This window comes from Parasteatoda tepidariorum, chromosome 10 (assembly GCF_982258835.1).
Source record: "Parasteatoda tepidariorum strain Cologne lab strain chromosome 10, Ptep-v5.0, whole genome shotgun sequence".
NCBI classification, from domain to species: domain Eukaryota; kingdom Metazoa; phylum Arthropoda; class Arachnida; order Araneae; family Theridiidae; genus Parasteatoda; species Parasteatoda tepidariorum.
In genome coordinates this window covers 16,746,394-16,773,513 of record NC_141764.1, presented here as the reverse complement: position 1 = coordinate 16,773,513, position 27,120 = coordinate 16,746,394, and the positions used below count along the sequence as shown (strand labels likewise).

The 27,120-nt window shown below is 27.4% G+C and overlaps 1 protein-coding gene and 1 long non-coding RNA gene across 9 annotated transcripts in view; one reads left to right on the top strand and one right to left on the bottom strand.

Annotated features, from left to right (window-relative positions):
- Positions 1-27,120, top strand: part of LOC107450669 (homeotic protein antennapedia-like) — a 240,182-nt gene that overhangs the window by 115,878 nt on the left and 97,184 nt on the right. For 4 of the 6 annotated variants that reach the window (XM_071183845.2, XM_071183843.2, XM_087152611.1 and 1 more), the window contains 2 exons: positions 1,203-1,570; positions 3,334-3,424. The gene's annotated coding sequence lies outside the window, so the exon portion shown is untranslated. 6 annotated transcript variants of the gene reach the window in all.
- Positions 1-27,120, bottom strand: part of LOC107450670 (uncharacterized) — a 169,860-nt gene that overhangs the window by 96,135 nt on the left and 46,605 nt on the right. For all 3 annotated transcript variants that reach the window (XR_015429618.1, XR_015429619.1, XR_015429620.1), the window contains one exon: positions 19,225-19,305. This is a non-coding gene — a long non-coding RNA (uncharacterized LOC107450670). The remainder of the gene's footprint in view (positions 1-19,224; positions 19,306-27,120) is intronic.

Genomic DNA, 27,120 nt, shown 5'->3' with positions numbered 1-27,120 from the left:
TTTTCAAACACTTTTTTTTTTTTTTTTACAATCACTTCTTAACCCGATTAAAATAAATCATGGTTCATGATTACAATTTTAATCATAATTATAAGCAATCATAACTAATAAATACAATTGTAATCAGAATTACGATCATTATTCAGGGTTACCACTCAAATCTGGAAAAAAAAACTCCCTATATTTTCCCTGTATACATAAACGATACACAATATATTAAGAGGAAACAGAACAATTACTGTGCTCTTGTGTGAGCTATATTGGGCTAATTATATTTATTAGTTTCAATTCTTGGTGAAACGTAGAGTAAAAAAAAGAACAGCGGAACATACTTAAATGCTATAGTAAATGAAATAGTCTAGTATAGCTGTAATATCATGCTTAAATATCCCATAGATTACGCTTTGAGTGGTCACCATTTTTTAAAAGACGAAAACAAGAAACAAAATTCCCCTTATTTTCCCAATTCACAAAGAAAGAATCAAAATTCCCTGCACTTTCATTGTTATTTGAGGTGATTTTTAAATTCCCTGTATTTTCCAGGTTTTCTCTTTGAAGCGACAACTCTGATATTAAAACACGATGAATAAAAACAAAAATCTCCATTCGAAGCTATTATAAGTTTACTTAATCTTAATTACAAAGGCAATACTGATTACGAAGAATTACATTTATCTTTTATTACGAAGATTTATTGATTACAATTTATCATAATTACATAACCTCAACTGCTAATGTAATCTTCATTACAATTTATCATAAATCTAATTTTGATTACCAATAATCATAAGCATATGTAATCGTTATTTCAAAATAATTTACAATTGTAATCTATTATATTTTTGCCTAATTGATAGTTTCCTTTTCATCAAAATAAAATAAAAAGTAAAAGTCCCGTAACTTGGACTTTTGTATATAGATATTCTTTAAAAATTATTTTAATATATAAAAAAACCATTTTCCCGTTTTCCTTACAATCCAATCCATTTTTTTTAACTAAACAACTGTTACCTTTTTGCCAAATTTTGATAAAAGGTGAAAAAAATCCGATCCCTCAAATTAAAATAAAAGAAATAACGTACAACCGGGAAACTTACATATTTATCACATTACAATTAATAGGTAATTTATGTCCCACATAAATTTTCTATTTATTATTTTAAAATTCCATAACTAATTCCCCAACAATTCTTATCTTTCAGCTTTATGATCTACAGTCATATCTCTTCTCGAAAAAAATTCCGGCAGCTCACCCACCAGTTCATCATTAGAGTTTGTGTTCAAAATTTCATTTTAATCATTCAAAGCATTCGACATTAACGACCGCCCTGAGTTATGGCACCGCCTACAGCATCCAGTGATTGGCGAGCTTCCTGACAGATTGACAGTTACGTGGCCCTGCCCACTTCGGATTCTTGCTCTGAAGTTAAATATGGCCACCTTAGACGTCATCTTTTCCCGGGAGTCATTTTACGATATTACTCTTGAACCTTTTGTGTGTTCAAGTTTATGGCTCCGAAGACACCCTGAAAATGATTCTATCACCTGAAACCTGATCACCACTATTTTAGTAAGATTTTTCTTGTTGACATATTTATAACCTTTTAAGAGATGGATGTACCTCTTTCTTAACTGGTTTTTTATTGGCAGGTTTTGTGGAAATTTCAACACATAGTTTATTAACATTTACTTAAAAAACTTTTTTATTATTATTATTTCCTTATAAAAAAATTTCTTCCTATCAAAATTTCGTGATTTTTTATTAATTAAAACTTAAATTTTAAATTGGTTACCAAATTTTGTTTTGGTATTTCTTACGCCATACGCTTAAATTGTGCATTAAAAAAATTACAGAGAACAACTAAATCACGCGAAAAATTAAGTTATATTTTTTGTAACTGTTCTAAAGCTCAAAGAAGATCTTCAGAATTGACTTTCAACAAAACAATCTCTATTAATAAAAATAAGAAAGTTTAATGTTACTTTTTTCTATAATTGATGAATAATTTTTGATAATTTTTTTAGGATTTAATAATTAATTTAATACTTTTTCCAGGAAAAAATATTCTTTAAAAAATTTTTTTTTTGAAAAACTAATATTCTTATATGGAATTAAATTTTAATTAAAACTGTCAATTCTTCTGACTGATAATTATTAAATATTAAATTTCCCTTTTATCTCGCGTCAAATTTAAATTTTGAAAGCTATTTCAGAAAAGGAAAATAAAAATTTATGATCACCAATTGTGTTTAAAAAAATCACACTTAAAAAAAAGTGCAATGTACTTCATGCAATTAATTTCATATAAATCAAATCAAATTATTCATCATAGCAGTTGCAAATTTTTTTTAAAAAATATTAGAAGCATACTACAAAATACTTCAGTTGATCTTTCAATCTCAAATAAAACTTGCAACGTAATTTCTAATCGAGAAAAAATTTTAAGAATGATCAGCAGTAATTTTAATCTCCTCACTTTGCTCTGATTCGCGTTTCTCACTGGTTAATTTATAATGCCTTGCGAGTACTATAAGGAGATTTTTCAATTGCGTAAATTTCAATTTTTCTAAATACTATTGATCGCAAAATAAAAACTAACTGAATAATGCAATTAGTATAACCAATATAAATCGCTGTCATTAAAATGAAATTATAATTATTGTCTAACTTTCGAAAAACTGGGCGATTAAAACTAAAGTTTGCACATAAGCACTATTAACATATTTTAATAATTTTACTGAAAAAGATTAAATTAGTTTTGTGATACATAAAATTCAGAAGAAAATTTACATAATTTACATTTTCATACATAAAATTCAGAAGAAAATTTATTTAAATAAAAGTTCACTGTATATCTCAACTTTAATTTAATAAATTACATAGAAATTACAACGAAATTCAATTTTTTTGAATTTTATATTAATTTACTTCATAGAGATATTATTTAATTTAAGACTTCATTAAGCAGATTTATTGATTTATATTTAGAAATAGAACAGTAATAAAATTTATTTATATCAAATAAATATTATTAGTATTTAATTGTTTATATCTAGTGTATTTATTGCTAATTATTCTATACGAGTATAAACCATGGTATATCTATTAGCATTAATTATTTATTCTTAACTATTAAAACAGTAATTCAAAAAAAAAAATATATTATTCATTATTTTTTAAATGAACTGTAACACCTGTCCTAGTATCCTTATTTAATTATTTTATAATTAATTTTTTCGTTATTCAATGTTTTTTAAAATTCATAATGCTTATTAAAAATATCTAAAAAAATGTTCTTTTTTTTTTTTTAAATTCAATATTTTTATTTTCAGCAAACTATTACATAATTTGATATTGCGGCTGTGTATATTGCAACTATTTGCATTTCCGAAACACCGCAACCGACTCCACAAACCATTTCAGGTGAGTTTTTCTTTCTTTTTTTTCTTCTCTCCGTCCCTCGTCTCTTAAATTTTCTTTATAGGCCACTTAAAGTGGCAGGGATAGCTTCATAAAGTCAACAGGGCAGAGGCAGTGGAGCTATCACAGGGGATGAAAAGCCTCATCATATTCTTGTCGCTTTTACTTCAACCGTTTACTACAGCCATAGACCGACTCGAAAAGTGTGTAAACAATCTATGTTCACTCGCACTCAAAAAGATATAAAGATTATTTTATTGGCTATTCATTGCTCTCTTGCTGTTCTTATTTAATCTAAACAAAATGAAAAAAAGTACTTTGATAATGCGTGGATATGGATTATAAATTGATTATTATCAGAATTTGTTCGGAATTAAAGATAAATTATTGCATTCTCTGTAAATAAATAAATAAAAGTGACAAATATTTATTAAATAATTTGTGTAAGAAAAATTACTGAACCATTTTTATAAACTTAAAAGTGTAATTTCATTACTAATACGTTAATGAATTTTTGCGAAAAATTTTCGCAACGAAAAAATTTATGATACTGATTACAATTTATTTCAATTAAACATTTCTAAACCAATGGTCTGCTGCGTCCTTTTAAAAAATGATAATCGAAATAATATTAATTTTACGATTGTTAAAAAATATGTAATACAGTTTTAATATAAAAAGTACTAAATCAAAACTAAAAAATAACAATAAGTTAAAACGCTATTTGTTAAAAAAATAAATAAATAAATAAAAATTTAAAAAAAAAAGAGAGAGAGTTTTTTTAATAACTTTTGAAGCGTATATTGAAATATTCGTAAATATTTAAAAGCAATTTTCGTAAAAAATAAAGTTATCTTTAAGTCCGTGACAATTTGTTTCATGTTAAAATTTCTAAATTGAGAAAATAATCAAAATCTCTAGTCAAAACCTTAAAAGATAAAATTGACTTTCGAAAACAAATTTATAATTAAATAATTTATCAATTATTTCGAGCCTTTCTCTAAAGGATAACGTTATTTATATCGATGAGCGTTTGTCCGAATTTTAAAAAAAATTAAAAGCTGTTTGTCTCATGTATATTCAAGGAAAAAGCTGACTTTTAAAGTGTAAATTTACAATTATATTCTTCAAGAATTATTTGAAAATTCTCTTAAAGAATAAAATTGTTTAAACTGCGAACGATTTGTTTTACTTCAACGTTTGTAAACCAATGGTTTACTGTATACTTCAAAATGAAATTAAAAAGTCAGCTATTTTGTTGGTTGATTATTTCTTTCTTTTTTTCCTATTAAGTAAAACTGAAATAATAACGCATGTAGATTTTAAATTTAATGTAATTGTAATCATAAATAATTAATTTAAAATGTTTTTGTGAGTGAAATTATCCAAGAAAAGTTTGTAAATTGCTTCTAAAATTATTTTAATAAGATAAAAACTGAATTAATTAGTTAAACTGAATTAATCAGTTAAAAGAAAAGTTTCGGAGAAAATACTTTTTGACTCAGAAAATATCAATTATTTATTTTAAATACATATATTGTTTTATAAAAACATTAAAAGAACTGATAAGTAAGTTGTTTTTTTATCTAGCAAAAAATTATTTATTCTACCGATAAAAGCTTATTAATTTATTATAATAAGATTTTATATTCCTAAGTAAGACTTTAGAAAAATGAATAGTTCATGAAATTTAAACTGATTTTTTTAAATCTAAAAATTTTAACATCCAATTCTATTAACTCGAATCATTATTTCAATTCATGATATGATTGAAAAATGATAATAATAATAGAATCACATAGGTGAATTAATTTGTTTGATGAAGATACGTTTAACGAATCTGAATCAATGGATCTTTACCCTCGATTTAACTTGCAGGTTCGGTTATTTTAATCACCTTAAATGACTCCCTTTATTTAACTTTATTCAGTATTACTATAAGAAAACGAAGTATAAATTAACATAAAATTTAAAGAAGCAAATATATTTTATTTACATATTTAGACTATCAATAAATAAATCTCAATTTTACAAACTGTTATTTATAAAAACTGTGATAAACATTAGCTTTCAAAGGCATTCTAGTGCATTATAGACAAGAGATGAGAAATCGAACGAGTTTTGTGTATTTTTTTCTTTATTTAAAAGAAGGTTGGCTCTTGTAGGAGGGGCAAAACGCAAAACATTATGCCCCGGGTGAAGTATTAGGGGTCAGGGATCAAACACGAAGAACTGGTTTACTCTTATATTTGGGGCGAGAAATTGCACGAAATTCGAATAGAAAAAACACTCTTTTCAGCAGGCGATCGGTATTTGATGACTTCATTAATCGTTCCAACTGAGAATAAGCTGATAACTTTATTTAGATTGTATCGAGTAGAATTATTGAAGGGAACCATACTGTGAAAAATTAGTAATGCAGACTGTAAATGTAATCAACTAATTATATTTGCTGATTACTTTTTTGTATTTTACTTTTTTTTTTTAATGAAACCAATATTTTGCGTAAAATGAGTAATGAAGAATAATATTAAATAACCGCTATTAATAGTAATTGAAAATTAAAATAACCACTATTAATAAGTAGTTAAATAGCAGCTATTTATTTATAGAAAAAATAAAGTTACCCTTTAATTGGGTTTTACGAAGAAAAGATAATGATAGTAAAACTAAGAATTCATAAAATTTTTAAGTTAACAGTGTTTTATTTTCCTCTTATTTATTTAAAAAAAAAAACATATCGATACAAATAAAAGCATTGCAGTTTTGATAATTTATTTATTATTTATTTCTAGTTTTTTATATTTATAGAACTCATATATTTAAGAGGCGGCAAAATTTATTTTGAAAAAAATGACCCAAGAAGAAAGAAAAATAAAAAAGAACATAAAATAAAACAAGAATAATAAAGAACGACTTTTTAATGTCGTTTTTTTCCTTCAAAATAATGTAGTATAGACTAAACTAAAAAAAAAAAAGTATGATGAAGACGATTTTTTTTAACTTTGTTTTAAAATCTAAACAATTAAAATTAAAGGGATTATTAATAAGATTTAGTAAACACATCAGTTAAAGTTAAATACAAAATTTCATTAGTATGATTTTGACAAAATAAACTTTGAAACTGGAATATGGCGTAAAAATCTTCAATAAAAACAGTCTTGTTATAATCTTTGATGAAGAACATAGTGTTATAAAATATAAATAAAAATACTTTTCTAACAAGTCTGAACCATTCCTTTGACTTCTTAAAACAATAGATCAAATGCTGAAAGAAATCAAATGCTGAGTATTTTTAGTTTAGCTTTAAATAAATTTTTTTAAACAGAATGTTCTGTAAAGACCATCCTTAAAACATGCTCTTAAAATCCATTTCAAAATCGTATACAGAGTAGAGGCCAGAAGTTTATATGAATATCAATTAGGGATAACATATATCCCTAATTAATATATAAGATGTCTAATAAAGAAGAAATTAAGACTATTAATAATTATAACTATTTTCGAGGATGTTAGCGTATTTATGATTGATGACATCAAATCATGTTTGATTTCCGAAGGAAACGGTGAGAGTTAGAGGTTATTCGATCTACTCTTTAGGACAATTCTAATTTTACACAGACAATCAAATTGGTTTCGATGTTGTTCGTCCCATTTTTCTCCTACAGATTCGGTAGGTTAAAAAATGTTTTACATTTAAACATTAATTAATGTTTTACATTAATTTACATTTTAAGCAAGCATTCATTAAGTATACATCAAGAGCGGTGATTATGGAGCTCTATGAATATAGCTCATGAATCTGTAACTAAAATACATTAAGCAAAGAATTCACTATTTTTGCATCAATTGATACACCTACTTTTAATAATTTGACTGATGTAATGATTTTATTAATTGTTATTTCTTTAATGTGTATTGTAGGGTTAAGGGAATTGCTTCCATTTTTTACTTTTATTTTATTTTTTGTGATTAAAAAAAGATATTCCAAATATTTTAAAAGTTATTTACCAATATTTTTCACTCGATTTCTTTCACAAATAGTGAAACTCGATTTCCTTCACACTGTGATCATATCTTTTTTATTCTTTCTATTATTTTTTATTCTTTTATCTGACAAATATAGCATGGTTTAAATATTGTAAAATTTTCAGTACATAAACTAACTTCACACGCGGTTTGTAATAAATCGAAAACAGTTTGGAGGGGAAAAAAATCTGCGCATAGTTTGAACAGTTGAGCTCCGTTTAAAACTTAGCTGAAATAATAAATATATTTTATTTTTCTAAACAAATCTAATTGAGTAAACAAACTTGCCTAAATTTAGATTTTTCTTTTTTGTACGTTTGGCTTTTCACCAAAAATCATAGATCACGGAGTCGTGTCGTCATTTTCTGTTTTCGAAAACAAAAGATTCTGAATCATTTTTTGCTGAGCTGTAATAAATTGTAGACTTTTTTTTTTTAATAGTGACATGAATTTTATAGAAGCTAAGTTTTTCATGCAATTTAAGAGCAGAAATTTATAATTTAATGCTATAATTATTAAAATGTCAGAAAAAAAATACTCAAAATAAATTGAAAAGAAAAATGATTTTTTGCTACTTTAATACTTAATCTATTAAAAAAACGGAATTTTGAAATATTTTAAAAATTGTTCAGAGTCGTAAACCTATAGTGTCAAGTTTCGTCTTAAAAAAAAGGGGGGGGGGGAGTTAATATTTGAAACAACGATGATAAAATTTAAATATTAAAAATATACTAAAATAGCAATTTCAGATTATTAATTAAAATTTTTTTGAGTACTTAATTTGCAAACATTGAATTTTGAAAAACTACAGAATAAATAAAATTTTAAAAAGTTTTTTTTTTTAATGAATTATTATTTTTACAATGGAATATGTATGTTTATTGCTTACATGCTTTTATACATACATGCTTTTGAAATGGAGAAAATCGAATGCCTTAAAATTCATTAGTGAATAGAACAAATAAAATTTAATCAATCAATAAAAATAAATTATTATTAGGACAGTTATTGTCTCAAACACACCATTAAACATCACTAAATAATTTTCCTCATTCTATCATTAAAAGTTTCCGGATTCAACGACACTTATCAAAAAGTGTTAAATCTTACAAAATCTTCAGACTTTATCAGCTACTAGAATATGATAAAATTTACCGTGTTTCTGGCTCTATAGGAATATTAAATGAATTTTTTACGGAACGCTTTAGTAATGATTTTTCAAAGACATTTCAAATTTTACATTCTTATGCAAATTTAGTTCGACTTCAAAATTACATTAAAACAAATATAAGAACAATGTTTTTACACTGCGAAAAAAAGTATTTTCAAATTACCAGAATACGGTAAAATTTACCGTGTTTCTGACTCTATGTAAATACTAAATTCCCGGGAATTTTTACCGAAAACGCTTTCGAAATTATTTTTCAAAGCTACTACAAATTTTATATTCTTAAGCAATTTTAGCTCTCTCTCAAAATTACATTAAAACAAGTATAACAATAAAGATGTTTCTACACTGAGGAAAATAGTATGGTCAAAACTACCAGAATATCGTGAAAGTTACCGTGTTTCTGCCTCCATGTAAGCAGTAAAATCACTTTAGCAAAATTAAAAATATATTTTTTGTCAATGTGTGTTAATTTTAATAATGTAGTAAAACTTAATTTTATCACACCTTGAAGTATGGCATATAAATCATTTATTCAGTAAATTCACTTTTCAGCTTTGTATTTTTTACAAAATGTGTGGTAATTAGAACTATAATTTTCGAAACTTGAATTTCTGGTTAACCGTTACGATATAAAAGGAAAATTTCAGAAACGAATTTTTTAAATACCGCGTTATTTGGTTTTAGTACCAGTTATGTCTTAACCATATCATGTTATAATTTCACCAGATTTTTTTTCCGGTGATAATATATGCTTTATCATCTTATTTATAAAATATTCTTAGCAAAAAGGTCTTAAATTTTATAATTGAAGCAGTACTTTTCGGTACAAAAATCATTTCTTGCTTTATTGCACCATTTTTTTAAAGCTCAAAATCTGAACAATACTAACAATTAAAATATAATATATCCTTGTAAAATTTCAAAGACCACTTAATAGTTACATTTTTACTAATAACACGAATTATTTAAATCAACATTAATGAGGTTCACTCATTTCACTAATATGCTGCGCATTATTTTAATTTAAGCTTAAAATTGCTTATTATTTTGAAATAAAACTTAAATTAAATGGTAGAAAAACTTTATATTCAATCAAAGATTTTTTTAAAAAAAAGACCATTTTGCTTTTAATTGTTTTTGTTTAATCTAGAAATAAACAATATCTTAGTTGGAATCATACAAATTGGGATATTATAAAATATTGATTAAACTTTCTGTATGAATAACTTACTATAATTCAAAAAAAAAACAATACGGAAAAAAATGAATATTCTTAAAAAGGAAAAAATAAAAGAATAATAAAAGAAAAAAATGCATCTCGTATTCAACGTTCACTTTCTACATTTCTGTATTTTCTTTTCTTTCTTTAGATTCGTAAGAATGTAAAATTAAAGCGATAACTTATTAGAAAAAAAAAACTCCATAGTTATACTTATTTCTTAGCTCGAATTTTAATCAAGAAAGATAAAATGTTTACAACACGAAAGATATAATCACTGAGTTTGGTGCAAAGTTTAATTTTGCGCTTTCTAACAATGGCTCCTCAGAGAGCAATATTGCACCTGGCAGTTTTAATGGCAAAATCATTCCTACGACGAAACTTTTTACTTTCCAAGAATTTTTTTGTAAGAAAAAGAAGAAAAAGAGAGAAAGAAAAAATTTTATATCTATTTTCATTACACAGTTTGCGGTTTTGGTAAGATAAAATATTATTTTTTGCATTATTTTGATGATTAATTGTTGTGAAAAACATTATTTATCAAATGTAAAGATTGGAATAGTAAAATTTTTCATATTTTTTACTTGGAGCAATAAACACTTATTGAAAATAGTTTGAATAAAATTATTGAATGTCTTATAAGTTTAATATTTATATTTATTTCTGTCGCACACTTTTACGTTCTTATAAATTTGTTAAAATTTCTTATGATTTTGCTTAAAAATTTACTGATTTCGTTTGTGCGCGATGTATTAGTCTTAAGAAGTTTCTTTAATTTTTGTAATTATTTTCCAAAATTAATTAGCAGCAGTTAGATATTGGCGGGATGGTGGTAACAAAGGAATATTGCATTTCAAAATCCAGAATATTAATTTTAAAATAAAGGGAAAAATATGAAAGAAAAAGGAGGAAAAGAAAAACAACGAAAAGTAAATGAAAGCAAAGAGTGCTTAAGATTTACTCAGCAGAAATTAAACACTAGATCTATCATCTGCAGGATTTGTCAGCTTTCTCAGCTTTTGTGATTACCTATTTTTTTTTTTTAAATAATTTCTAAATAAGTCCCTTTTTAAAGAAAACTAGATAAGAAATTTCAGTCTTAATAACCCCAAGCAATTTTCTTTTTTTAAATATTTCTAAGTATTATCAGGCAAGCTAAATCCAAATGCATTTTGGTCTTAGTTTATGAAAGAGTGGTATCTTTGATTTCATAATAGTAGCCTTTACCAGGACTGACTCTGATAATAAATAGTCATGCTATTCACAACTTTCTTTCATTTTTTTTTTTCCTTTTTATTTAAATTTGTGATATCCTATAATGTAGTTAAAATGCTTGATTTTTGTTCAAGAACCTTATAAAGCTTTTTATCTTGTTTTATTTTTGCCTTCAATTTTGTTGGTAATTCCTTATACTTGCTTCGATTTTATAGAATCTTTAAAGTTGCAAAACAAATTATTTACATTTCCATATGTTGAAAAACTGATTTATTTTATTTGTATTCTTGTAAAATTACTGGCCATCTTAAATATATTTATTTTAAATATCTAAAAATTTCATGACAGTTTTTGTCTTATAACGCATATTTGAATGCTCATATAAAAGGTTACAGGCATAAAGAATAGCACTTTATAGACTTATAATTAATTTTCAAAATATTTGATCAGCAATCTTTGAAACATTTTAATTTCTTTTTTAAATCTTGTTTCATCATTCGCTTTTCAAGATTCGTTTAATGAAATCAGCATACAGTATTATTACACAAAAACCTAATCTAAAGTAAAATAATTTAAACCTAATTCAACCAAATTTTTTTTTTTTTTGGTAATTTAAATAACTAAAAGGGATTGCACTTTCCATTGATTTTAAAAAAAATACTCTTCATATAAAAATGCCTAGATTAAATACGTATTATAAGTAGGTATTGTTCATATTTATTTATTTATATTTATTTATTCATATTTAGTTATTCATATTTATTTGTTTTTATTTATTTATATTAATTTGTACATATTTATTTATTAATACATATTCATTTACTTACATTTATTTTTTTTCTTTTCATTCGATTTGATTTTTAAACTGAATATTATTTAAATTAAAATAATTTTTAATACAAATTCAATACTGTTTTCTTCTTGGAAGATAATGAAATATCTAAACTTCAGCTAGAACGAAACAAAAACCCATTATATTATATTAATTTGTAGCCCGTGATATACTTTCCATTGTTTTGCGCCCCTCTGTGATTTTGCATAGAATTTTTAGTTGTAACGATTAAATGTAAATAAGACATTAATAAGACATTAATGTAAATAAGACATTCAATAGTTTGTCGATATTATTTTTCTTTAAATAATAATATTTAATTTATATGAAGATTATTGAAGACAATGAAAAATATCTATATGTTAATTTTTATTTCAACTTTCTTACAAATAGGTACGTTTATTTGAATAAGTACGTGAAAAAGTTGACTTCGAACAGTCGACCGATATCGAATTTGCAGCTATATCACTGTTAAACTTAGTAGTTTTATTTTTTACCCGAAAGAAGATAAGGGAACTCCTGATTTGAGCACTGAGAAAAATCATCTTCGTCAAAAACTTTAAGTGAAATTAGCTCGTATTTGTGCTATGTGGCGTGGAAAAGCATGAAAACTTTCCATGGTTAGCCCAAAGGCAAGGGGTCTCAAACCTCTGGCAATGGGGATAATTTTCGTCAGCACAGTGCACGTCGCAAGACATGAACAGTATATGAAATAATCGCAGATTACTAGATACAAAATAACAAAACCTAGATTGCTAAATTGGAGCGCCAACGCTCTATCCCCTGCCTTTCGTCCCTTCCTCAAAAGAAATAAAAACTTTTTTTTTTTTTTTTAAATATATAAAAAGTTATTCGTAGACGCGTACAAAATATGGATCATTAAAATAAATAAATAGGAAATTCAACTTAATTCTACTCTTTCGTAAATCAGTTGTTACAACAAAAATCGATGTAGATTACGTGAAATAATTAATAGTCCGAAACTAACACTCCATATATTATTTTCACATATATTTGCTATCTATAAAAATTTAATAATTAAATAACCATTAAAAATATCTAGTCCCTGAACTAAAGTTTATTATTGATACGCTAAATGAAATAAAATCTTAGTAAAGAAAAACATTTTAGTAGTTATGCTCTTGAAAAAATTGCAGATCTTAGAGAGAAATAAACTGGTTTTCTTGTCCTTCGCATTGAGTTTTGACTTCATATTGAACAGATGTTAAGAATGATAAATGGCTCTTCTGTCTGTAGAAGATGCAGTTTGAAAATGGTATGCGGATTAGAATGGAAAGGGAAAAAAATGCTGTCTCCCGATGAAGATAACACAAAGGAATTAACTTCTTGAAACTTTTTTATTTTTAGTTTGTTTACACTGTATTTTGAGATATCTAGAAATTTTACTTGTCATTGTGTTGCTTGAAGTCTCAGTAATATTTTGAACTAGATAGATATCGCCATTGTTTCGCGTTTTCTTTTTGTTCTTTTTTTTTCTTTAAATTTTTAAGGAGGGTAAATAAAAACCACTTTAAAAAGTGCTGCAAAAAAATTCGTCGAAAGAAAAAGATTGTAATACTTTATAATTTTTACTGATATTTTTAATTTATCAAAAGATTAATCCACGAGAGAATTGTTAATTGATGGATTTTTATAGCAATACTATAACATTAAATAAATGATCCTAAGACACAGGAGCGGTAAGATATAACCTGATAAAAACTTCCTTCTATTCAAAAAAGTACAAATATGAAGTTGGCATGTTTCAAGCGCTTCAAAAATAGGAGCTTGCTTTCAAGATTTTCCAGAAGCCAAACTTTTTTGTTTCTTTACTTCCCAGCCTAGCAAATCTTGAAAATGGGCTTCTGTTTTTCTCATGAAACATGTCGACTGTTATTTCATATTTGTAATTTTTTGAAACGAAGAAAGTTTTTAATCGGGTAAATACTATTACATATTATATAATTCTATTTACAATAAAAATATATAATGTTGTAAAAATACTTTTTAGGCAACTTCAAGTTAAACTCTGTTTAAAAAATACTCAATAAATATCTAACACTACAAAAAACTATTACTCCTTTTATTAAATTGTAACTCCTTTTATTAATTGTAATCGTTCTTTATTAATCTCGGCTTGGAATTTTCTCTGACTCAGTATTTTTTCAATTTTTATTTGAATTCGTTAAGGCATAAACCATTCGTAAACCATTGCACTTGGATAGAAAGAATAGAAAACGATATATATATATAATTGTGTAAAAACAGATAATTGGCTCTGTAATTTTTTCAATAAAATTAATTGACTTTTATTTGACTAGGATAGTGCTGAAATCAAATACCAATCAATTTAGCTTTACTACTCTTTATATTGAATTATTAACTATCTATATTTCTCCAAATTCCCTCTCAGTAAATCCTAAACTTTCAGTCGAAGTCGAAATAGTCCAAACATTGCATTTGAATACAAATAATAAGAAAATGATACATACATAATAGAATAAGACTAGATAAATGGCTGCATAATTTTTCAAAAAAATTTCTTTTTTATTAATTGACAAAGCTGTCCTGAAATTAAAGACCACAATCAATTTTATACTATTTCTCTTTGAATGAACCAATGAACTATCTATCATTCCGAATTCTTTTTGGCTCAGTAAATTTTGAATTTACAGTCGAATCTATTATAGTCCTACTGCTGCATTTGAATATAAATGATAAAAAACAATAAAGGCATAATAGAAAAAGACAAGATAATTGGCTACATAATTTTTCAAAAAAATTTCTTTTTTATTAATTGACAAAACTGTCCTGAAATTAAAGACCTCAATCATTTTTATACTATTACTCTTTGAATGAACCAATGAACTATCTATCATTCCGAATACTTTTTGGCTCAGTAAATTTTGAATTTACAGTCGAATCTATTATAGTCCTACTGCTGCGTTTGAATATAAATAATAAAAAACAATAAAGGCACAATAGAAAAAGACAAGATAATTTTCTCAATTACATTTTCATATTTTTTTAATTAATTGACAAACATAAAATTAAAGATCAATCAATTTGACAACAATATTTCTAGTGTTAACTCATCGACTATTTATTTCTCCAAATTCTTTCTTTTATCTCATTAATTTTTTATATCTTTCATTCTATGTCAAAATAGTCTTAGCATTGTATTAAAATGAAAAGAATAGAAAACTATATAAACAGAATGGAATAAGACGAGAGAGACGAAAAGGAAAAGCTCGTGTGATGGAAATTCTATGTTGTGGAGCTAAACTCGGAATTTCCATCAAATCTTGAAAGCTTTTCCAACCGAGTCCTTGATTGGGTATCAAAGCAATCGGAAATGGCTTTTCTAGGTTCTTAGTACATCAACGCCAGAACACTCTTCTCCGCAACTTGATTTAGCAAAAGTGTTCTAACTTCGGCTTCCGAATGGATTTCGTGATATTACTCTGCCCGCAGCGAGAGGGCCCACGCAAATAGAAAACATGTTTAGGGAACCCCTGATGGCGTTATTCAATTGTCGTGCATGGCAAGCTCGCTCACCCCTCTATCGAACGAGTCGACGGAAAAAATCGAATGCATGTTGATAAAGGATACTTCTTCGAAAAAAAATTCAGTGCTTTCGAATAAAAATAGCTAACCCTTTGGGAATATGGAATTCCAATCTTTTTTCAAAGCACAAGCTTTTAATACAAATAAAGACCAATCCCGAAAAAAAAAAGCTTCGGATAGAATCTTGGACGCAATACTCAAGGTAGAAGCAATAAAGAGTGAGCAGTAAAAAGAAAAGAAAGAAAAAAAGAGGAAAAAAAGGGGGGAGGGAAAGAAAAAACACTTTTTGTAATTAAACAATTAATCGGCCTCCAATCCCATTCTTTAGAAGAATAAAAAATAAAAAAAAAGAACCTGTGACATTTTATGTAAAAGAGAACCCATGTGAGCAAAAACTTTGCAAAGCGAACTAATGAATAATTATAAAGCTATAATGAATAATTATATCATGATATCGAACTAATTAAATGATAAAAATTTATGCTTTACTTCTCTATGAATAGAAAGAAACAACGCAAAATGAAGTACAGAATTTACATTAGTTTTGCGATTTAATGCAATACTTAGCATTACTCAGAATAATATCCATTAAAATTTTTGCTAAATAGTGCAATTGATTGTGTATATAATCCCTTATCGTGAACATCATTGTTTATATTATCAACATCACTGTGCACCAGGCCTTTAAAGTAATCGGGAAAATCCGCTACCTTAAAATTTTAAAATTAGCAGAAAACATGATACTAACTCTTTAGACATGCATCAATACAAACTTGACTTCCTATTCATAACGGCATCAACATCCATTACTGTTAAAGGCAAAAGATAGACTGGTGGAAATTATATATCAAGACTCTTTTATAATTTAGGATTTTTATTATTATTTTGTTGTAGTTCATTTACGTCGCACTAGAGCTGCAAAATGGGCTATTGGCGACGGTCTGGGAAACGTCCCTGAGGATGATCCGAAGACATGCCACCACAATTTTGATCCTCTGTAGAAGGGGTGGCACCCCACTTCGATAGCCCGACGACCTGGACACGAAGTCGAACACTTTAAGGTAGAGTAGTTTATCGAGGACCAATACCGCACACCCTCGGTTCCTCCGCAGGATTGAATCTTCAACCCAGTATCCCTAAAGATCCCAACCCAGTATCCTATTGATTTGTTATGGGGATATGGAGGACTTTGTGAGTCGGCTGATTTAACGTGCTCCAGTCACCATCACCAGAATACACGGGGAGTTTTTAGCTGGCTGGGATCGAACTCACGAACATGCGCTCAACGTCCTACCAACCAGGCTAGCCAGTCCTTTATTTTTTATTATGTGCAAAAATGTGTAACCTGATGCTTTTGTGTTTCTTCTACCTTTGTAACGCAAATTCGGGCTGCTTAATCTCGAAAGTCCTCAATGAGTTTTTTAAAACTTTGTTTAATGCAGAAATATTGTGTATTAACTTAAAATATATTTTTATAAAACAAAATATAACTCCATATAATATGCCTGCAAAAAAGTTTAATAAAATTCATCCCGATACTTAAATCATAAATTCCATTGCCTTCGAATTGATGGTCAATATAACAAGATTATCATCATAAAAATAAATAAGTATTTGCCGTTTCGTACAGCGGTAATGCGTCTATAAAATAACAATGACAGTGAACTGTATTTTTGACATATTTGTTAGATAAAATACTATCAGACTTAAATAATCGGAAAAAATTGCATTTTCACGCAGCATTTCCAATTTTCACGTAGGTATGTTTTGTGCCCTCGAGTCACGGCAGATCATTCACTATTTCAGATCTTCACGGAGCATGCGCAGAATATAGCTATGTGACTGTGCGGAAGATCTACCAGGGATCTTAATTCTATAGACTGTTAATTATATAGAGCGGGGATTATTAGTAGGATTATAGCATTCGTTTTCGTATGAATCAACTCAGGTTTAAACCCGGTCATGGTTGTTTTATAAATTATGTTCGACTTTCGGGTCGGACTGATTGTATGTAATACCTCTACACGTAATACATCTTCACGTATACAGCTACACATAATACATCTTCACGAAATACATCTGCACCTAATACATCTTTATTGGTAAACAATTCAGTTCCGTCTTGCGTCGGGGTAGACGTGGAAGGTTCTTCGTAGGTCCTTATTCGTAAAATACAAAATTCGCGTCCTTCACGAAGCCGAGTTTGAATCAATGCCCCACCAAAGTGTTCCCTCGTCTTCTGAGTAAGGCTAAAAATTACGAGTAGAATATTAGCAATCGCAATTCCGATATGGACTGACTGTTTAAAAAGCAGACTAAAAATCGAACTAAGAAAAAATAGAAACCGATTTTTGTTTTCTTCTTTTTAATTCTTCAGCGTGCTATGAAATTTACGTGCTGGATCTTAAATTAATAACAAAATAAAAAATGCAAGTAAGATTAAACAACCCCCAAATTCTTACTAAACGTTTAATTCTTCTACCTCGAAGGCAGTCACAAGAGTTGGCGACTGTATCTCATTTTTACACTCCACAAGAGTGTTCTAAAGAGGGCCAATTAAATTTTACGACGCTTCTCTCCTTCCCCCTTCATGTCGAATTTATTCCCTGCAAATCGTCTCTACCAGAGGAGGTCGACTTTTGTAGCTATTTTATCTGCACTAAAACTAATTCCTGATCACAAGTCCTGATTGACGAGCGCTTAAATAAACACAGCTATTCTTTTTTGTTCATACTTCTTCTTTCCTGCAACGGAATATATGTGTGAAAAAAAATGTATAGAATAGTGGGAGGGCTTGGCTTTTTTTTCTCGTTCTACCCTTCAGTTTGAAAAGTAGCATGTGCGAATATGTTTGTATAGGAGTACAGTTGAGAGTCAGACCCATCTATTTGTTGTCTTTTTTTTATTTTTTTATTTTTTTTTATTAATTTCTTTTTGCCGTTGCTTTTGGCGTATGAATGGAGTTAGTTATGCCCCGTGAAATGGGTTTTTGATGTAAGAGCATTTTTTTTATGTTCTGAAAATATGATTTATTTCTCAAAAATTGTAAGGGATATAAAAATAAGTTTCATTTGTTTCAAGTTTATTTGAATTTGCTTATTTATTTCATGTGAACTATGAATGTATCATATTTATTTGTATGACTGCTTTCGTGACTGCATACTTTGTTATGTATAACATACAATATATTTTTAGTTCTAAGAAAACTTATTATATGATTTAAATATGTCATTTTACTTTTTTCTATTGCATGAGTAATCCCTTTTTATTAGTTTCTTTGAATATTTCTTATTTAAAGCTATGCTAAGAATAATTAATTTAATTAATCAAAAGCATAATGAAGAAATAAAGAAAAACAACTATTAGACCCATGTTTGTATTTTATTTTTAAATTTAAATCAATCAATCAACAAAGCCAAGTATTTTAAAAAAAGCTACCAGCATGTATCAAATAACATGCATCAAATAAAATTGCAAAGTCAAATAATGACATCAGTAATTTACTTAAAAAAAAAAAAGTATGATAAACTAATTTAGCAAATTATCGCAATTATTTTTTTAAATGGATTTATATAGCATAAATGAATGAATTAACAATAAATGAATTAATAATTGATTTCTGCTTTATGTTTAAAAATGGCGCTGTTGGTGACCTAAAGTGGGTGTTTAAATTTACATGTTCAAGATTCTGTTAGAAATTGCATATAATCATCTGCTAGCAATTAATACATACAGACATATAATTAAAATAATTATGTTAATTTACTTACTTTATCGCCCTTTCAAATGCTAATAAAGGTGTATCTATTTTAGTCATCATTTACCAGAAGTATTCAATTCTCCTTATAAAACTGTAATAATAATAATAATTATAATTAATGGTTAATAACATTTAAAGATATATATTATATAATAAGTATTTGAAAGAAATAAAGACAGTTTATTATATTATTCTTACAGCTTTGTAAAAGCATTTTTTTTTTCTTTAATAAATCATTGAGTACTTTTTTTCATTGAATTCGGCAATACTTTTTTACTCTTCAGTTTCTCTGAAATAATATTTGAATTACAACGGAACAAAATTCTGTACTTAATATTATTGGCAATTTAATACAAAAGTTTCTGCTACAAAAGGAAATTCACTTCGCAACACGTGTTTAAATTTTTTAGAGAAAATTCAAACAGAAGCATCTTTTTACTTTCCTGTATCAGAAAAAGGTGCAATGATGAATTTTTAAAAATCTCCTCCATAACCTGCATAATTTCTTTTTAAATATTTCCACTATCAATAACAGTAATTATATACATCTAATAGTCCATACATCTGATATATATATATGTATATATACATTAAATAATTGTATATATAGGAATCATAATATAAATCAGATTAAATTGCGATTTTTTTCTCAATGTACAATTGTTTATAAAGGTGTAATATTATTTTAAAAAAAAAAAAAAAAAACAATCCCTTTAAGATTTAGTTTTTTTCTGATTTAATGCTGAGCTTTAAATAGCTACACCAAATTAAATCTTTTTTAAATCAATCAAATCAATTAGTTTTCTAATGAATAAAAATGTTTTTATTCATATTCCAAAATGTTTCATTTTATTTGTGCAATATTTTATTTATTTTGTTGTAGATCCAATTTGAAGAGAAAAATTTATGCTTTTTCTTCAAATATGTAATAACCTCTGAGGCTGTAGAATATAAGTCATTATGTGACCATAACTAATAAAATTTGCATCGATTATTTATTTTAAAAAATATGAGTTTAGCAAAAAATAGGATGGGATGGACGAAAAAATGACACTAATTACGAAGCAATTAATGACATCCGATTATAGATTTTTTTACTCCGCCTTCTTTCCAATCATTTTCCTTTTTGTGAACTGAAATGAAGTTATGCTTTACAAAGAATCCTAATTAAGAACAACTTCCTTATTCATTCATCATGTGGGTGGACATTTGTGAGATATGACTGAAGTCTCCCCATGTCACTTTTGAAGAGAGAAAAAACATAATTATTAAATTTTTTATTCATGCGTCATAGAACAACGTAAGAATATTTCTGATAATGCTACGTTCCTATGATGCGTCAATAGCTAATTTGATAAATTGGTAAAAAAAAATGCGCGAGTTATGCATTTTTAAAAATACTATTCTTTTTCTCTATGTAAACTGCCGTTTATAAGAATTTACCATTCATCTATACTTAGTTTGCTGAATTTTCTACTTATTATATCTTGAATTTATATACAATTTTTCCAGGTTAAATGCGTTGTTAAATGGAATTCACCTTCAATTTATTTTATTTGTTTAATTTTCTTCTCTGTTAAATTCAATTTCAATTCTTGATATTTCAAAGTGGTGCTTAAAAGAGCTTATTATTAATTTATTGCATTTGGTGAATTATCAATAATATTTCGAATTTAGATTCATGTTTTGCAGAGTTAAGACGCTGTTTGTAGGAATTTATAATTAATTTACATTTCAATATTATTTTATTTGAATATAAATTCAATTCAATTCTATTCAAAATTGAATTTCATAATGGGTAAAAACACTGTTTAACTTTATAAATTTATGATTTCTTGAGAAAATTTATGAAATCATAATTAAAAAAAGTTTTTATCCAACCATTTAAATTTAAAAGTTTACCTTTAACTCATCACGAAAAACATTTTTCAGACTAATCATACGTGTAAGAAAGATTTACGGAATCATGGCGAATAAAAACGTATTCAATCCACTTAAAAGTTAAGAATCTGGAAAAAATTTACAAAGGAATATAAGTAAAACATTCAGTTAGCTATTTATATAGCTCTCTAATACTTTTCCTAGTTATTTTTTCTTGCCATTTTTTTTTTTTTTTTTTTTTGGAATAATGGCTGTTGAACAACCGACCCAATTTTGGGTTTACGACTACTAATGTTCAACTCCGTAGCCTTGTAATTTTGAACCAATTCGGATGACAAGGAAACTCCTGGGTCAGTACCCCCCAGAGGTATGATTTGTTATGGGTAACATGGAGGACTTTGTGACTCGACAGATTTTACGTGCATCAGTTACCATTGTTGTGGGATTTATAAAATTTTGAACAATAGACACTAGCTTTGTTTACATAAAGTGTTATTGAAATTTCATGAAAAATATTTCAATAGACAGTTTAGCAAGAATATAAACTAAATGCAAGGCCGATTTAGTTTTAAATAAATAGTCAAATTGTAACGAACTTAGTTTTCACATGGTAAATCTTTGTTAAGAAATATAAGTAGTTAAAACTATTTAAGTGAAAGTTTACCCTAGAAATTTATAGACATAAAAAGTATTTTTGTTTACGTCATGTAATTGAGACTTTTAGCTTAAAAGTGAACTAAATATAGAGCCGTTTTGATACACGTCCTGTGATACCATTAATCGAATTAAACGCATCATGGTAATGATATAGTACTGAGTTACAACTATAAATAGTAAAAGTATGCTACCGAAATGTATAGGAATATAAGGTTTTTTTGCTTATGTAGTACAGTGAAATCGAGCCTTAATGAAAATGGTTCCAGTAAGAGATTTAGCACAGATATGAACTAAATAAAAAAATTTGCGGTATCACTTTGGTGCTTGTCTTGTGTCATTTTTGGTCAAATTAGCGCGTAGTGATTACAACTTTTAGTTTCGAGTTATCAAATATAAATATTTAAACCTATAAATATGAGTTTGTTATACAGAAAGTTAAATGAGTACAGGTTATTTATGTTTAAGTAGAGTAATTGAGACTTCTTGAAAACAAATTCAATAAGTACCGTTTAACTCCAGGCCAATTTTGTACTTAATATGATTTATCATTGGCCGAATTAAGACTTGACATGGAACTTTCGAGTTAGCAAATAAAATTGTTTAAGCTTTCTCTAGATAAATGTAGCACTGAAATTTATAGGAGTATGGAATTTCATTTTTTAAAAAAAAGAAGGAAAGTTGCTTCAACTTAGCTCACAGGAATATAATAGTGAGTGAGAGTTTTGACAAAACTAGAGGAAGTTGGGGTAAGTTTGTGAAACGTCAAAGATCTTCAGATACAGCAGAAGATCGTTGAAGATGAATAGTGTGTTAATAGAAAAAAGTGTCACGAACTCAGTTTGGGGATCTTGGTAATCGGCTGTTGGCGATTTTCATCTGCAGCCAAACCAAAGTGGAAATGAAACGTAAGACAGATATGCAAGACGTAAGAAAAGGATGGATGTAAGAATGTTAGACACTTGTCAGGTACTCAAGAACGCTCGTTAGCCTACCTTTGGCGTGTCTCTTATGCATTGCACGTGCTCTTGTCACAAGTCACTTGGGATTATTAAGTGTACCTGGTCTCTCTCTTAAGCACCAATGGCTATTTATCAATGTTCAGAAACTACTATCAAAAGAATTTTTTCTTTCGTTTTTTTTTTCAGTTACTGTTCGCAAAAGGTGTATTTTTTTATGTTTGGTTTATTAGGTATCTCAATTGCATCACACGAAATAACGCTTGGTGGGTTTGGCGATTCAGAAGATTAGTTTGTAAAATGCTGAGAGTAGCGTTTGCCGCCGTGGAAATGGCGTGGTAATGTTGGATGCTGTATATTTGTGGTGGTAAAAGGTGCGAGAAACTGGGTTTTATTTTAGCAAGCGGGTATGTATTTACATTTAAAGTAGTTTTTATTGACGAGTCTTAAAATTCATTCTTTTAAAATCACAAGACAAGAAATTTTTTCTCTAAAATCTGAAAAGAAATAAAAAGAAACGAACTTTAAAAAAAAAAAAACAGATAGTGTAGTAAACGGTCACGAATGATCTTTTCGGTGCTATATCATGCCATCGCCATTGATGGCGTGACGGACGAGGGTGGGTCTTTGCCTTTTTTAGAAGATTTTTCCTGTCCACTCTTTTTGCAGGTAACTGTTCTCCAGTCCTTTACTTCAATTACTATGGCAAGAACTTTGTTAGAAATTTCGGAGTGATTTTAACCTTACAGTGAGAATTTGAGGCAATAACATTTAGATGTCAAGCTGAAATTTATTATTGCGCAAATAATGCACCCTAAACTTCATTACACGTTATTTTGTTTCATCTTAAATGGAGCCGTGTTTCAATTTTACTCATTATTATGATCTTGGTTAAGGTTCAGATATTATGTTTTAGAAACTATTTTTCTGATTTACCGTCATTAATGATCGCACACAATCATTCAAACAACAATTTTTTCTCTCGGCATTGATGATAGCACTTGTCAAAGTATCGAAACTGTCATTTGCAGCTGTTTAACTTATTTTTCTGAGAAAGTAACGTCTGTGATGTAAAACTACAGGAAGAAGAATCGGTACTGATGGTGATACTTCTTCTGATTTGTTTTTTACTTATTTTCTGGCCTATTTAATACTACAGAAGAAACATACTCTTAGATCTTTGAGCAAGGAAAAGCAGTTTCAAAGTAAATAAGACAGCTAAAAATGAAACTTCACCCACATATATCGTATAGAAAAGAATATTGTGATTGGCTTAAGCTCTAAAGGCCAGGGTTTTGGATTTGAGACTTCAAGAGATCTCTAAATCTCTTTTTAGTATGCTAACCTATTGCAGAATTTCCTATAATCTTTTGAAAATTTTTAAACATAACAACCAACTGTTTAATATTGTTATACTGAAAAATGGAATAATATATGCAATTAAAATGATCCAGAAGCTCTTACTGTATTTAGTTTATTTTCTTTTAATTCAGACTTATTCATTCGCATTCAGGATGACATAAATTATGAAACTGTTAAGATTACAGTACGAAAACGTAAGAATGGTTTGAATATTTTAAGACTTAACAGCTAGTACACAAATCCTTAAGAATTTTAAAACTAATTGTAGCATTCTAATAAGATTATTGAATTATTGCTGTTAAATTTTTCTAAAAAATGAATCGTGAGTATGAAAAATTATTATAAGTAATTATTATAAATTCTCCAATTATTTAGTTGATCAAAGAATTAATGATTCTAAAATCAACTAATTCAATTTTTCTAAAGAAATCCAACTATATTTTGCGATAATCAATCAGTAAGCTACCCTTTATTTTGAACTAAAGAAAATAAAATCATATATCACTGAAAATGAAGTAGCCAACAAATTTCAAAGCACTCGCCACCTCTCTTTTACGTCCATTATTCCAATTTCATGAAAATAAACCGATTCTTTTTCACACCCACCCCCGCATGTAATAACCCCCAACACTTTCGCTACACTCCTCCCCAAATATTCAACGTACTTTTCCTTTCTACGATCGCAATTACTATAAAAGAAGACGTTTTCGTTCTATCCGGAGTGAAAGAAAGAGGATGTTGATATTGCGCTGGCGCTGTAACATTAAGCCTTTTTCTTGTTTTGCTATTGCCCCCCTTTTTTTTCTTTCTTCGTCCTCCCCACATCCCCATCTTCTTTTCGATTTTGATAAAGTTAGCAGAAGGGAGGGACGCAGTGGAATTTTTTTTTTCTTCAGTCTGTAGAGATCACCTACGTGTGCGCACTTCCATTATGAACCTTCAGAGTTGCGATGCCTTCTGCACTTGGCTATCATTCCATTGGCTTTATGCACCAGAACGTCGTCATCCTTCAGTGTGTAGTTAGCCATCATCATAGCCATGTCATGAGATTTTTCACTTATCTGTCCCATGACATCGGCCCGCCATCAACTTCGATCTTAAATCAACCAATTTCATAACGTTATCTTGAAAAAATATTTATTGAAATATCACTCATAGTTGCTAATTTTTAGTGTGTGATAATGGCTATGGACATTGCCAATTTTTGGAATGAACTCCTACAGGATAGAGGGTAAGTGACGATAAATTCGTTTTCATTGAGCATCATCATTACCGTTATAGCAGAAGACACCCCAAAAAACATAAAATTAAACCGGCTTTATTAATTTAATACAAATCAGCAAGAGAATAATAAAAAAATATTAAACCAGAAATATTTTAAAAAATTTATATCTTTTTAATTTTAGGCGGTTGCAGCTAAAATTACTGAACATGTAGAAGATTTCTTTTCCTTACTGTTTTCTTACAATGCTTATAAATACTTTGTCAGGTCTTCATCAAAATAATATTAAGTTAGGAAAGTCACTGTATATTGCATAGATAACACTTAAATTCAGAGCTAACTTTAATAATTTTCTTAATACTAAATCTTTTATTATTATTTTAGAAAAATTTAAGTGAATTTAGAATAATATTATGTTTAAATTAGCTTTAATTGTTTCAAAAGAGTGACATATTTGAATGTATTGAAACCATGATAATATAAAAGCAATTTTTTAGAGGTTTCAAAAACACAAGCCAAATCTGGGGGTAATGCAGTTTATGTTCGTGGTTTGAGTAAATAAATTAGAAAATAATGCATTTTAACAAAAATATCGAGGTATCCAACGATAAAAAGACTTTATTGGAACTTTTAGCTATGCAACTTATAATCTTATTTATCCTTTTAGTAATTTGATTGTACTCTTATTTGTTTGATTAAATATCATCAGAAAAGGTTGAATTTTATCATAGGCTTACTCCTAAATAATAAAACATTAAAGTATTGTTTTACATTCCATAATAACACTTAAGAGGTGATGAAATTCAACTGTAAACAGATAAAATATCAATACAATAATAAAATATGATCAATCTTAACCCTATTGAGTGGTAGAAATTCCTCAACATTAATGTGTAGTTTTAATTCTTAATTTAGAATTTGGTTATTAAACTTATATTTAAGCATCTTATAGGAAATGCATTAATTGTTTAAATTAAATTTAAAAATAACATACTAATTAAAAGGCATGAAAATCTAGTCATACTTTGTAATATTTATAATAGAACTATAAATGATTGACAACATCAAGCATTTACAGCCGAAAAAATTTTGGTAATGCATTTAAGTGCAATTTAATGCTTAATGGAACAACACAACGAATAATTTATGTAGTGTTTGATTTTTTATCTACTTAAAAATTAAATATCTAAAACAGAATGCTTTATTCATTCCTTAACGTAAACATTCATGTTTAGTTTAATATATAAAATAGCTGAAAAAAGGAATGGTTTATGAAAAACACATATTTTTGTTTCTCAACTACAATTATTAAAATCACGAGAATTGAGAAATTAGAATTAATACAAATAACTATATAGAAATTATTAGTATGGAATTAATAATTTACATCAAATATTTTAAAATCTTTTTTTTTCTTTTCTTTTATCTGAAACTAGATTGATTTTTTCATAAACTACAGCAAATAATTTTAAAAAAAATTGTGTAATATTTACATATTTTAGATTAACTTCAAAGTTCTGAAATGATTTATATCTGGAATAATTTACTTATCTTTATTAAAAATATTCGTTTGTTTAGCATTCGCTTATTTTACTATTTAGAACAAGTATATGAAAAAAAAAGATCTTCCAAATCTCTAGTGTATTGTTTAATTTCATAAAAAAGCAGCAAATAAACTAGATTTTTATAACGTATTTGAATTTTTGACCTTGCTTTGCTTACATTTATCTACACTTTCTTCAGATGTACATTAGCATGAATCAAGCAATTATAATACAATTATTGATATAGTTGGGAAGTATTAAACATTAATAGATTATTTAAAAAA